The sequence below is a fragment of the Gymnogyps californianus genome, chromosome 4 (assembly GCF_018139145.2).
Source record: "Gymnogyps californianus isolate 813 chromosome 4, ASM1813914v2, whole genome shotgun sequence".
Classification (NCBI taxonomy): domain Eukaryota; kingdom Metazoa; phylum Chordata; class Aves; order Accipitriformes; family Cathartidae; genus Gymnogyps; species Gymnogyps californianus.
Genome location: NC_059474.1, coordinates 17043103 through 17057499, shown reverse-complemented (window position 1 = coordinate 17057499; position 14397 = coordinate 17043103).

Below are 14397 nucleotides of genomic sequence, written 5' to 3'. Positions count from 1 at the left end.
TCAGAATAATGTTATCTATAAATTATTAATAAATTGCTAATAATTACTTACCAGGCATCTGTATTTAACAGGTTGACTGCGAGAAAGGGCATTTGCGACACGTCTCAGTTAGGACTAGGCAGTTCTGAAAGACCTGAGAAATGCTGTGCTCTGATCAAAGCCTTCACTGGTAAGCAATATGTTAAGCGTATAATCTGAATTTTTCTGAACCTGTTTTCCGAGAAATGATGCAAAGTTTGGGAGGGTTTTAGTCAGAATTGAAGCCTCAGTTTTGGGGTGGCATACCAGGCTGTCAGCCCTGAAGTGGTCAGGCAGTTGGACTAGATGATCGTTGTAGGTCCCTTCCAGCTGAAATACTCCATTCTGTATCTCTTCCTAACAGTGTCATCTCTTCATAAGAGAGATAACAGTGTTCTCTCTTCATGACACTGCTTGTGTCCCCTCAGTGGTCCCCATCACAGGTTCTGCAAAAAGCGCAGGAAGCTCTGTAGGAGACAATTCAGTAAGAATTGGCTTATAAAGCAAGTTTTTCCCCAATAATCCTTTCAGTAAGCATGTGGGTTTTGCCTTGGCAGGTTCGGATGATTGTTCTTTATTTCTTCCTTGTTTTCATCATCCTGTAAATATGAATGCAAGGTATTCACAGCTGAACTTTGTGATCTTTTATTATACACACAAGAGATTATTGAATTTGGTTTATTTTTCCCTTAATGTTTGTTTGCATGTGTTTTCAACTTGCTGCTCTTTAGTTTCATTAACTAAGCGAATGCCGTGTTGGAAAAAAACTAGTTGTCCTAAGCAGTTTATGCAGTAAAACTACAATCTGTTCTTGCTTTGAATATTGAAGATACATATCCTCAGTAAGTTTAAGAGTCACTTTTAGAGTGGAACGATGGAATAGTTAATGAAAAAGTTTAAAACTTTTAAAAACCACTATTTTTCAGTAACCTGATGTGTGAAAACTTTTTTCTTCTGTTCAGATATGACATTCATTCATCAGGAATAAATAAATAAGGTGAGTGCAGACTCAGTGGCTCTGGAAGGTGTCCTCGCTGCTGATTTTGTAACACCTCGAACTACATAAGGAATGTCAAAGACAAGTAAATGTCAAGCCTCCCTTTCAGCAAGCCTTGGCAGTCTAATCAGGATGAATAAATAGGACAAGCAGAGTTGAGGGGGCAGCAGAAAAGCCAGTAAAAGCACATACCCCCAGTGGTTCAGCAGGTGGTAGTTTCTTCCCCAGTATGAATGTGAGCATGAACTCACTCCTTGCAAATGTTCTGGCCCAAGAGTATTTCCACGAGAGGCATTAAGTAAGATGCTAATGGTGCCTTAGTGAAGAAGGGATGAAACAGTATTCCCTGAACAGGACGGTGGGAGGGGAGCACAGAAGAGAAAGTGAAATGAGGAAGGACAAAGGGAGGTGAAGAGCAGTGTGTTGCATCCCCTTAGCTCTGTGGAGTGAGCTGGATTTCACTTCTTTCCTAAGCAGTTTTCCCAAGCAGACGACTTAAGCTGACTGACTTTACTCCACAGGAATTCAGTACCCTCAACAGGACCCTAAGGAAATGCAAATTTAGGATTTCCCCTGAGATTGCAGGGAAGCCTCAAGGATCTGTATCCTTCCTGAACTGGTTTGCTAGCGGTTATTTTTGCCTTCTATAAGGAAAATTACGTTTTTTAAAAGCACCGTGTCTCATAAACTGATAGCCAACTTTTGGAGTCCTCTGAGCTACGTGAATTTCCAAGACAGCAAATCTGAACTAATCCTGGTCTTATCAAGGTGTGTCCACTCTTCTGCCAGCATTTACACTAAATCTTTGGGCAGGGTGATCAGAAAGTGGGTGTAAAAGATCAGAAGATAGAAATACTTCAGGCACGTAATTGCCAGCCTCTGCTTTGCTACCATGTATTGCAGCAGGGGACTTCTGTAAGAATGGACCTGTATTATGTACAATTTATCAGCCTGCATACGTACTGCTAGGATTTGTAAGAGAAAAGCAGCTAGCTCCCACTGCTACCTGCAAGTAGCACGTCAAATGTAGATAGTTCTGGCACCCAAAACATGGCTGAGGACACAAAGAATCCTTCATGGCAGAAATTGCTGGTAAAAGATGGTGTGCAGCAGGTGGGACTGAACCTGTCCAAAACAACAGTGACCTGCAAACATAGGTAAGAAATATATGTTGTGCATCTTTTCAGTGCTTCTAGGGAACTCTGGAAATGTTTTTTTCCTCAGTGAGTAAAAAGTTTGTTAGAAATATTTTATGATTGTGTGGTTTGCCTGTGTCCAGGTCATTCCTCACTGGCCTCTATTTCTCTTCCAGGTGTGCTGTGTGGCCAGTGCTCTGGTAGAAATGGAAAAAACACCCCTGCCTTTAATGGAAGTGAACTCAACTCTACTAGCAGTGAATATGTCTGTATGATAGAAAAAAAGGCTGCTTCAAACGCTACACAGTTTAGGAGTCATGAAGAGTCATTTTAACATAATGTCTAGATTACAACGATACCACAGTATTCACAGTGCCACTAATCACTCCCAGACTTGTGGACACCTGCAATTACTGGCTCAGTAATTGCTCAGGTCACTACTGGCTCAAGTCACTTCTCAGTAGAACTTAGGAGTGAAAGAATTTGAACTGAAAAGAGCAGAAGCTATTATAATAATTAAAGAAATTATGTCTTTCCTGGCTTTTGTTGGAATAGCAGTGACTCTCGTCTTCTCATCGCTTCCCAATTTCACAGGGTAAATGCTGTCATAACATTTAGAGAAGGTTTGAGATGAACACTGAAAATAAAATGATAAATGGGCTGGGATAAGGAAACCAGCTAGTACAAAGTGACAGCTGTGAAGAGCTATATGTCATCCAACCACACACACCAACTCCTGCGAAAAATGCATTTGTAACTCAGTGTCTGGGCATCCCGTTCAGCTCTCCTTTCCTTCAACTCCTCTGTCTGCAACAACGTGAGCTTTCCTGGAGAGCTGTGCTCTGGGCCAAGTGCATGAGCACTTGCAGGATATAGGGCAGTTATTTAACCTGTAAATTGCTCTGTGTTTTCCTGGTGGCAGCCCCCACTGCACCTACCCTAGAGCTATAGGCAGACAAAGAGACCGGCAGACAGACAACAGTGCCTTAACTCTGAGCCTGCACTGGTGGTCATCTAAAGCACATGAAAAACGTCCCATTTGTGTCTTCTGCAAAGCCATATCCACTGCTGGGAACACAGACTGTGGTATGCTCCTGTTTACCAGATGAGCTGTCTGGAGATGGTCTGAACACCAGCATTCCCTTCCCAACCCCAAATCTTTTTTTCTCAGCTGGTTGCTGTTACCCAGTTGTCTTCTTCAGCATGGTGGTATTGTCTTGCTCACTTTGTTGTTACTTGACACAAATTTCTACTCTGATTGCATTTTCTTCTGTAAATTCTTTAAGATTACTTCTGATGACAAAATGCTTCACTATATGTTAAAGTCTGAGTATCAGATATTAGGGAGGGTTAATCTCCTCAGAACAGGACAGTGTGGCTTCCCTTCATGGAGGTAAGAAGAACGTCAGTTCTACAGCCCAGTCCATTCAGTTTTGGTTGAAATTGGCTAATTAATGCACAAGTTTTTGGGAGGGAAAAGGCTGACAGATGGAGGAATGGATAAGCAAACCAAGCAATTGTATAGGCCTTTCATTTGTAAACCAGGCTCAAAATAAATTATCTTCCCACTTGTAAGGGTGCAAACGACTCTGCAACAGCAATGATGCAAAGTGCTGTGTTGTGGTAAATAACTGACATCACTTACTGCAGGTGCAATATAAAATCTAGCTGATGAACTAGGTAATTGGCTTTCAGTCCTTTGTCAGCTAATCGGATACTGCAATGTTTCATTATCTTTTTTTAATTTTTTTTAAAATATCTTCAGCTTTTTCTCAATTCTTTGAAAGGATATGGCGTGCTTTTCTCTCTCTGCCTCGTTGCACACAGAAGCTGTTTGAAAGTTCATAAGCCTTTTCTGTTTTTCCTGTGTGGTTTGTATTAGAGCGCAGGGCTCTACTGACATACAGCAACAACGCTGCCCTGCGTCAAATCGTGTGGCAAGTGTAGAGATGGACTTTGCTTCCTCTGAGCAACTAAAGCTGCGGTTTTGGTGCATTTGTCTTAAAACTTTGGACTATTCCATTTGAATAGTCTGTCTCCTCTGAATGGTGATTTAGTTTGTACCTGACCTATGTCTAAGTAGTTCCCTGAAGCAATCACTAATGTAGATGTAAAACTGACTGCTGAGTTTAAAAATGCATGTATCTGCATTTTCACCATTTTATTTTAGACACTTGCAGCTTTTCAAATCTATAAGATTTCAGTCCTGAACTCTTCTTCTAATTATCCTGAAAAATCGTAGAGAAATTAGTTGTGCAGCAGTCCTCAAAAGTAAAAATGCTCTGTGTGGGTATGTATGTGTGTGCGTGCATGTTGATTCATTGCTACCAAATTTTGTGTGAGGAGGTGCCCCTGAACTAATTTGTTGGAAAAATCGGTTATGTCTTAATTGCTACCTGCCTCTGAGTCACTAATGGACACTTCTGAACTTGTTAATACACCCATGTTTAAGCACCCAGGACTTTTCAGTCCAAATGGAAACACCATTAGATCTCAGGCATCCTTATATTTAAGAATTATAGGATAGAAAGTGATGTGAAATTGCTTTCTCAAGCCCAGATACCTATATTCCTCATAAAAGTGACTTTGCACTCTGTGGGTGGTCTGAATATGGCCACTTTAATCTTATTTTTGCTGTAAGTAAGGATATCATGATCAGTATTACCCTTCCCTAGGAAAGAGGAGAGGTATGCAGAGGGACCATTGCCATTACCTGCTGCTGTACACGTTATCACTTGGGTAGGAGACGTACCGTGTCCCATCACTGTTATCACTGTATCTAGCTGTGGATGCATGCACATTGCTCCATGCTGATGGCATGTTTTGGGGTTAACCCCCTTACAGCATGTAGGTTTGAAACTGCAAAGTCATCCGGGCTGCTTCAAACACTGGTCCTCCTCTGAGTGCTGCAGGCAAGAGCAGGCCCACCTGACTGCAGGGCAACAGGCTCAAGCTGCCGGACCGGAGCGCAGGAAATTATCCTGTAAAATGGCACCCGTGAGTCATTATTTGCAGTTTGCCCACTACAGGCTGCTGGGGCTTTCCATCTCTTTCATCTGTATCACTTGTAAGCAGCCTGTTTTTCCATGTGGAAGTTATTCATTTTGTTTCATGTGCTGTTGAGGGGTTTAGGTGGGGAAACGAGAGTGCTAGATCAGCCCGTGCTGACAAGCGCGATGCCTGCCTCCTCTCAATAGCGCATTCTGCTCTCTCGACCAGAATGTACTATTTTTTTCCTATGCGTTCTCACACATGAGGAGAGTGTGGGAGGACCAAATGTCACCACTGCGCCTTGTCGTTTTGTCGGTGACCTTTTTATTACCCTACATGGACTCCTGGCTATATGTGGTGTGGCTGCTCCTCGTCTGTCGTGGTTTAGGCCCAGCCGGCAACAAAGCACTACGCATCCGCTCACTCACTCCTCCCCCCCGGCGGGATGGGGAAGAGAAAATACAACGAAAGGCTCCTGAGTCGAGACAAGGACAGGGAGGGATCACTCACCACTTATGGTCACGGGCAAAACAGACTCGACTTGGGGAAAAAGAAATCAATTTAATTTGTTACCAATCAAATCAGAGTACAATAATGAGAAATAGAACCCTATCTTAAAAACACACCTTCCTCCCACCCCTCCCTTCTTCCTGGACTCAGCTTCACTCCCGATTCCTCTACCTCCTCCCCCCTCCAGCGGCACAGGGGGACGGGAATGGGGGTTGCGGTCAGTTCATCACACGTTGTCTCTGCCGCTCCTTCCTGCTGGGGGGGAGGACTCCTCACACTCTTCCCCTGCTCCAGTGTGGGGTCCCTCTCACGGGGGTCAGTCCTCCACAAGCTTCTCCAGCGCAAGTCCTTTCCACGGGCTGCAGTCATCCACAAACTGCTCCAGCATGGGCTTTCCCATGGAGTCATGGCCTTTTCCGGGCCCAGCCACCTGCTCCGGCATGGGGTCCTCCACGGGCTGCAGGGGAATCTCTGCTCCACTGTTAACCTCCCTGGGCTGCAGGGGGACAGCCTGCCGTCTCACCATGGGCTCCAGGGTGCACCTCCTCCCTTTCCTGCTTCACTGACCTCAGTGTCTGCATGGTTGTTTCTCTCTCATCCTCTCTCTTCTGCAGGTTTTTCAGCAGTCTTTTTCCCCTCCTTAAATATGCTATCCCAGAGGCACTACCACTGTCGCTAATTGGCTCGGCCTTGGCCAGCAGCGGATCCGAGTTGGAGCCGAGGAAGCTTCTAGCAGCTTCTCACAGGAGCCACCCCTGTAGCCCTTTCCCCATGTCCTGGTTTCAGCTAGGACAGAGTTAATTTTCTTCCTAGTAGCTGGTATAGTGCTGTGTTTTGGATTTAGTAGGAAAAGAATGTTGATAACACACTGATGTTTTTAGTTGTTGCTAAGTAGTGTTTATACTAAGTCAAGGATTTTTCAGCTTCTCATGCCCAGCCAGCAAGAAGGCTGGAGGGGCACAAGAAGTTGGGAGGGGACACAGCCAGGACAGCTGATCCAAACTGGCCAAAGAGCTATTCCATACCATATGACATCATGCCCAGTATATAAACTGGGGGAGCTGGCTGGGAGGGGGGATCGCAGCTTGGGAAGTAACTGGGCATCGGTCAATGAGTGGTGAGCAATTGCATTGTGCACCACTTGCTTTGTATAGTTTAATTCTTTTAGTATTACTATTGTCATATTATTATTATCATTATCATTGTTTTTCATTCCTTTCTGTCCTATTAAACTGTCTTTATCTCAACTCACGAGGTTTTTTCTCCTGATTCTCTCCCCCATCCCAGGGGTGGGGGGGGAGTGAGCGAGTGGCTGCGTGGTGCTTAGCTGCCGGCTGGGGTTAAACCACGACACCCCGCTGCACAAACCCAACACACCATCTCAAGAGTTGTGCGGGAAGTTGAGGGTATAAGGAAAGAAACAAAAACCAATACAGATAAAATCTAACAAGTATGATAGTGTTTCTGCTTTTTGTGTAAATAATGTGCGTATGAAGGGCTTAATGCTGGACTGCATCCCGAGGCTGATGCACCGGTTTTGAACTGTAGAGCGAGAAAGACCCAGCACAGCAGCACATGACAAAGTGACACCTAAAATGAGAAGTCTTCATTCAAGACAAAACTTTCCTGTACTTGCACAGGCCCATGCCAGTCATTTCTCCCTCCCCCATCCCTTTTCCCTCCTGTTTCTCAAATACGATACTTGTGCACTGCTGAAGGGGAGGGTGGAGTATGTCTTAAGGCCACCAGCACAAAGCTGTTTCATTCCTCTGTGAGTCACTGGATGGTCTGGTCCATCTGTCTATCACCTGTCAGATCTGCAATTGGGAATAAGCTTAGATGGGCATGGGACAGTGCCCAGCAGACCTGCTTGGGTTGCTCAGGGAGATCCCCCCTCCACGCTCCCAGCTGCTCTTGCCATCTTCCGCAGCTCTCTGCCTCAGCCCCACTTGTACAGTTTGTCTTTGTCCATGCAAAATCGACCTCCCAGGACAGATCAGTCCAATGCGCTGGTGCTGGGCACCAGCACTGACTGGGTTGTCTTTCAGTGACCTGGTACAGTAGAGGAGTGGTGCTTTGCTGTGTTTTATTGGGGATGAATTGATCTAGTAGTAGTTTTCTCCAAACCCATGGTGTCAGTGACCCACTTCTAGATGTCAATCAGCAGGATGGGGAGTTTTATGATCAGAACAGACAATTAGTCAGAAATTACTGCTTAGGAAATGTTGAAAAATGGCCTTATGAAGCAAAACCAGATACAGAACTGTAGATGCACTCAGTTCGGTGTGACAGAAACATTTGTGACTGAATGACTGTGTCTTTTCCAGAGACTTGGTAGGTGTGACCCCAGGGGACACTGAACATCAAAGGAGCCCAAGAGAGCAAGCTGGTTCAAGGACAATCTCCTCAAAGCACAAGAGTGGTCTATCCCGATGGGCAGGGAGTCGAAGCTGTGGCAGGAGGCCAGCTTGGCCAAATCAGGAATTCCTGACCGAGCTTAAATGTTGGAAGAAAGTGTAGGGGGAGAGCGGAAGCAGGGATGGACTGTCTGGGAGGAATGTAGAAGCATTGCCCAGACTGTTAAGTTACGTGATAAAGCTCATCTGCACGCCCACAAAGGAGCTCAGAGAGACAATGGCAGGATGGGGAAACCAAATAATACCCTGCCTGGCTCCCCCCAGGCCCATCACAGGGGATGTCGGCCCATCACAGGGGATGTCTGCCCATCAAAGGCCCATCTGCACAAGCCCAGAGGAGCACAGGGGCACAAAGGCAGGCAAGAATTCAAATTAAGGACTCCTGAGGAGCCACCACCTTGTCCGTGTCCATCCAGGGCTGTCCCAGCAGAGCCTTAGCCCCAACATCCAGACGTGACACCCATCACCATGAGCACTGAGAGCAGCTCTTGGATCACCTTTTGGACTAAGGGGCTTGCTGCCTAGGGGTGGGATATATTGTGGGATGCAGGGGAAAAGCAGTTCATGATCACACGGGACTTAGGATGTTTAGGAGGGGAAGCAAAGGTGGGACAAGAGAGGGTGTTTAGGTAATTTGGGAGGAACAAGAGCGGTAGAATAGAGGGGTAAAGGAATAAAAAGGGTAACTGCACATAAATAGTTGGCTGGTCAGTTCACTCGGCTGGCATGCCCTGTGCCTGACCAAGGCAGTCTGTCCTGTCTTCTTCAACTCTTTTCGAGCTCTTCCCTGGGTGACGGCTCTCCATTATGTGTGTGCACGGGTGTGTACAGGGGTGTGAGTGCAGCAACGGGTCAGATCATGGGTTGGAGGGCCCGTGTGTCCCTGGCACCAGTGGCTGGAGTGAGTGCGGGTGTGTGAGTGACTGTGTGAGTGCTAGTGGAGATCCAGCTGGATGAGCTCGTGAGCAGGTGACATGACTTTGGAGCAAGGGGGTGAGTGGGTCTCTAAGGGCCAGCTCTGGCTGTGAGAGCATCTGGGTGTCTCTAAAGTCAAGAGCATGGGGTGGGAGTCAGCTCTGGGACCAGGGGAGTCCTGGCCGGCTGTGTGTGTGACAGACATGCAGGGAAGGAATTACGAAAGCCAAACCTGAACCGAAGTTAAAACTGGTGAGGTGTGGAAGGGCATCAAGAATGGCTTCCACAGGCACATCCACAGCAGGATGAACACCAAGGAAAAGATGGAGCCGCTGCTCAATGGGGCAGGTGACCTAGTCTCAAAGGACAGTGAAAAAGCAGAGCTGACTCAAAGCCTTGACTTACTCTTCACTTGCAAGGTCTGTTCTCAGGCCTCCTAGGGTCTTTGTGCCTACAGTGCCCAGGTAGGAGTTTTGGGGAGAAAATTACTACCCATAGTAGAGAAAGATTGAGTTATGGACCATTTAAGCACACTTGTTGAATATAAGTCCCTGTGTCCAGATGAGATTCATCTGAGGGTAGTGAGGACAAGCTGGCTTACATCACTGCAAAGCTACTCTTGTCTTTGAGAGGTCCCTTCCAACCTATATGATTCTCTGAAGCTACAATTTTGTGATAATGATTTGTAGAATGCAGACAGATCTCCATGCTTTCTAAGGAATAACTAGTGGAACTAAAGAACTTTATCAGACAGGTCTCCAAAGATATTGGGATTCAGGGAATTGAAGACAGATGGAAATCTAGCAAATCTTTCCTTGAAGACAATAGCTGAAATCAGTTATGTATAAGAGCAATTCTCCAGGTAGCTTTAGGCTGACTGTGAATGGAACATGCTGTGGAATATTATTTGTGCTGCCTAAATTAGAATTTTAAATGTCCTCGATAAAACATGTTAGCCATCAGGTTTTAAAATAAACGCACCCAGTATGATTGACTGCTAAAATTCTATGGACAGCTAAAGATGTTATAAAAATAAAGCTGTCTTTCCAGTTATGCATTAGTGTTATGAAATAAAAAAGGGGACAGTACTATGTATGACAGGCCCTTCCAGAAAGAAAACATTTAGTAATTGCCATTCTTGGAAAACTCACAGTATCGTTGAACAATGTAGGTTGGAAGGGACCTCTGCAGGTTAGCTGGTCCCACCACTTGCTTAAATCATGGCGAACTTCAAGGTTAGATTAGGTTGCTCAGGATGTTCTCCAGTGGAGTTCTGAAAACTTCCATGGATGGAGAATCCAGAACCTCTCTGGGCAGCCACTCTCATGGTGATTTTTTTTTTTTTTAATGTTTAATCAGAATTTCACTTGCTGCACTTTTTGACCATTGCCCCTAGTCTTTTCACTGTGCATCCCTGAAAAAGAGTGTGGCTCCATCTTCTCTACAATGCCCTCCAGATAGCAGAAGAAACTATTCTTTCTGGATGTCCTGGTTTCAGCTGGGATAGAGTTAATTTTCTTCTTAGTAGCTGGTACAGTGCTGTGTTTTGGATTTAGTGTGAGAATAATGTTGATAACACGCTGATGTTTTAGTTGTTGCTAAGTAGCGCTTATCTTAAGCCAAGGATTTTTCAGTTTCCCACGCTCTGCCAGCAAGCAGGTGTGCAAGAAGCTGGGAGGGAGCACAGCCAGGGCAGCTGACCTGAACTAGCCAAAGGGATATTCCATACCATAGGACATCATGCTCAGTATATAAACAGGGGGGAGTTGGCCAGGAGGGGCGGATCACTGCTCGCGCATCGGTCAGCGGGTGGTGAGCAATTGCATTGTGCATCACTTGTCTTTTCTTGGGTGTTATTTCCTTTTTTTGTTGCATTCCTTTTCATTACAATTATTATTATTATTCTTAGTTAGTAGTGTATTTTATTTTACTTCAGTTATTAAACTGTTCCTATCTCAACTCACGAGTTTTACTTTTTTTTTCCCCTCCTCCTCCCACCCCACTGGTAGGGGGAAGGGGGAAGCGGCTGCGTGGTGCTTAGTTGATGGCTGGGGTTAAACCATGACACTGGATAACTTTCTGGATCTTCTTTTGGAAGATTTGTTGCTATAGCATACAGAAGTGTCTCATGGAGAGTCGTGATGTTCAGGCTTTTACAACAAGGTTTCTGACACCCATCCACCAGTCATTTCAAAAAGATTTTAAGAAATGCTTCCTCTTAGATGAATATTTTTGGAAGAAATAGATGAGATTAAGGGAAGCTGTGGTAAAGAGTTACAGCATGGCTATGTCAGGATCAATTCCTATTTTTTTTGTTTCAAATGATTTCCATTAGGGATTTGGTAAAGCAGAAGCAGTTATGGACTCTTCAGTTCCCTTGAGTCCTAGAATATAATCTCTGTCTCACTCTATTCTGTCCTTCCAAATGTCCTGTCTTTCAAATGGGAGATCACAACTGGAGAAATAAAGAAAGCAAAGTGTCTTTTCCTCTCATCAAACATTGTTCTTTAGTATGGAGGAGAAATCTTTTATCAGTAAGTGCTAAATTTTCCTGATCAGTAAATTAGCTTTCCAAACCTTTCTGATTGCCTGGATAGGTAACATTTGTTTGTTTTTGTGTGGATAATTATTCCTGTTTGCCTATTTTCCTGAGAAGTTCTTCTTTAAGTAATGATTCTTCTTTAAGTAATGATTTAAGGGATGCTTTGAAAGGCTTTTTTAGTTGTATATATGTTACGTTTTCTAAAAACCTTTCCGATGAGGACACTGCTACTGAACACCGCATAGAAAACTAGCTCAAATCTTTCACGTGTTATTTTTTCACAGCAGGCTATGGAGATAGCATAAGGGATGAGAGCTTTTCAGGGCCCACAACAGAGCTTAATATCCCTAAATTAGTAGCCTGCTTTTTCCATTACTGTTGTGCTCTGCTGAAATGGCACTGGAACAACTAGATTTTAAGCTGCTTGTTTCTAGGACATGATTTATGGACAGTCAGATTATTTCAGTAGGATCAAGTATCTGGTGAGATACACTGACAAGAATATAGACGTACCCTGAGCTTTCTCAGAAGTTGTGACATCTGTTCTTCAGCTCAGATGTTTCAAACTGTACTGCAGTTTTGACTGCCTTACAAATTAATAACATTATGATGGGATGTGCATTTAAAGCTCATGTCCAGGGAAGGGGTGTTTGGCAACAGCTATTACTTAATCATTCTCCACACAGACATGCAGAGTCTAGTTCCTTTCCCCTTGTCTGATTAGCACTTGCTTCTCCACTTGTTGCTGTGCGAGCTCGCTTGTAGCCAGCTGGAGCCATGGCAGCACGGACTGTGCTGTTCAGCGTGAAACAGGGTAACAGACACTAATGACTGATTTTGTCTTTATTGCAAACAAAGATCCCAAAGGGTCCAAAACGTTCTCCCTCTTTGGACCAAGCTTCTTCCTCCCATTTCTGTGCTTGTTTCCCTGGCCGGCTCTCTTGAGTGTCAGACCATCTGCTCCTTTCCCTTCGCTTGGAGAGCCTGGCGCTTGTACAGGTGCTTCCTAAGCTTTGCTCCTGCCTGAAGAATTTCCTGCTGTCACCAGTGCTGCTTTTTGCTTTTTGCAGTTCCCAATTTCTTTCGCAGCCAAAGTGGTGGGTTTGTAGAAAACACAGGCATAGCTGGGGTTTGCGCATTGATTTTCTCACGGAGCAAGGCAATGTGCCAAGAGATCCCCCGCATACAAACACACTGCTGGTGGGGAAGGAGGTGGAGTGGGGACACAAGCTGTGAAGTAGCTCCAGAACAGCTTGAGGAAACAGGTTGCTTCATTCTTCTGTATCACCTTCACCTTTTTTTGATACGCCTATTTAGACATGTCAGAAAATGATGTCCTAGACAAATTTAAAAAAAAAAAAACAAAACACATTCAAGGGTATAGTGTTTAAAGCACTGATCTGCAGAGTGGGGGACCCACATTTAATGAATCATGCATTCAACATGAATCAGGCTATGAAGAAAATATTTTTTTACTCAAGACATGTTTAATTTATACAAAATGGAACAGCTGCAATAGAAGAACTAGCAAGAAAGTGAGAGCTATACCAAAGCTATAACCTAGCAGTGAGGGATCTTACTGTGATGTCTGATGAGGCTGCTGTCCTTTTTCGGTGCAAAACATTTTTCAAGGTTTAGTTTTAGTACAGAGGAAAAGCAAATGCAGTAACCTCACTGACTTCCATGAAATTGAGTGCTTGTTTTCTGGCCAGTACCAATTATTATGCTGCTCACACATTCTGAAGGGAAATACCCAGCAGTCTCCCATCCCACTGAGGCAGCCCAGGAAACAAAGTTGATATAGAAGTACGCTCTGCAAGCACAGGAGTGTGTAAATTGCAAAAATTCTCCTGAAAGAACTACCGGGGGTAGATCTGCCACTTGGAAAGGATCCATGTGATGGTTCAAGGGTCAAAAACCAAGAAACTTGAAAAAGAAGATCTTTCCTGCTTGCAAGCTATGTAAAATATGCTTTTGTATACACACATATAAATATTTGTCCACGATTTAATGCTGTGCCTTCCAAGTTTATTGGTTATTCTTACTGTCCTTAAATTCTTTTTGCATGATACATTACAAATACTTTGCTTGTCATTGCTCCTTTTTCATATTATTCCAGCAGCTCTTGTGGTGGGTTGACCCCGGCTGGATGCCAGGTGCCCACCAAAGCTGCTCTATCACTCCCCCTCCTCAACTGGACAGGGGAGAGAAAATATAACGAAAGGCTCATGGGTCGAGATAAGGACAGGGAGATCACTCAGCAATTACCGTCACAGGCAAAACAGACTCGACTTAGGGAAAAAATTAATTTAATTTATTACTAGTCAAATCAGAGCAGGATAATGAGAAATAAAAGCAAATCTTAAAACACCTTCCCCCCACCCCTCCCTTCTTCCCAGGCTTAACTTTACTCCTTATTTTCTCTACCTCCTCCCCCCCGAGCGGCGCAGGGGGACGGGGAATGGGAGTTTCGGTCAGTTCATCACACGTTGTCTCTGCCGCTCCTTCCTGCTCAGGGGGAGGACTCCTCCCACGGGAGACAGTCCTCCATGAACTTCTCCAACATGAGTCCTTCCCACGGGCTGCAGTTCTTCACAAACTGCTCCAGCATGGGTCCCATCCACAGGATGCAGTCCTTCAGGAGCAGACTGCTCCAGCGTGGGTCCCCCGCGGGGTCACAAGTCCTGCCAGCAAACCTGCTTCAGCGTGGGCTCCTCTCTCCATGGGTCCACAGGTCCTGCCAGAAGCCTGCTCCAGTGCCGGCTTCCCACGGGGTCACAGCCTCCTTCGGGCATCCACCTGCTCCAGCGTGGGGTCCTCCACGGGCTGCAGGTGGATATCTGCTCCACCGTGGACCTCCATGGGCTGCAG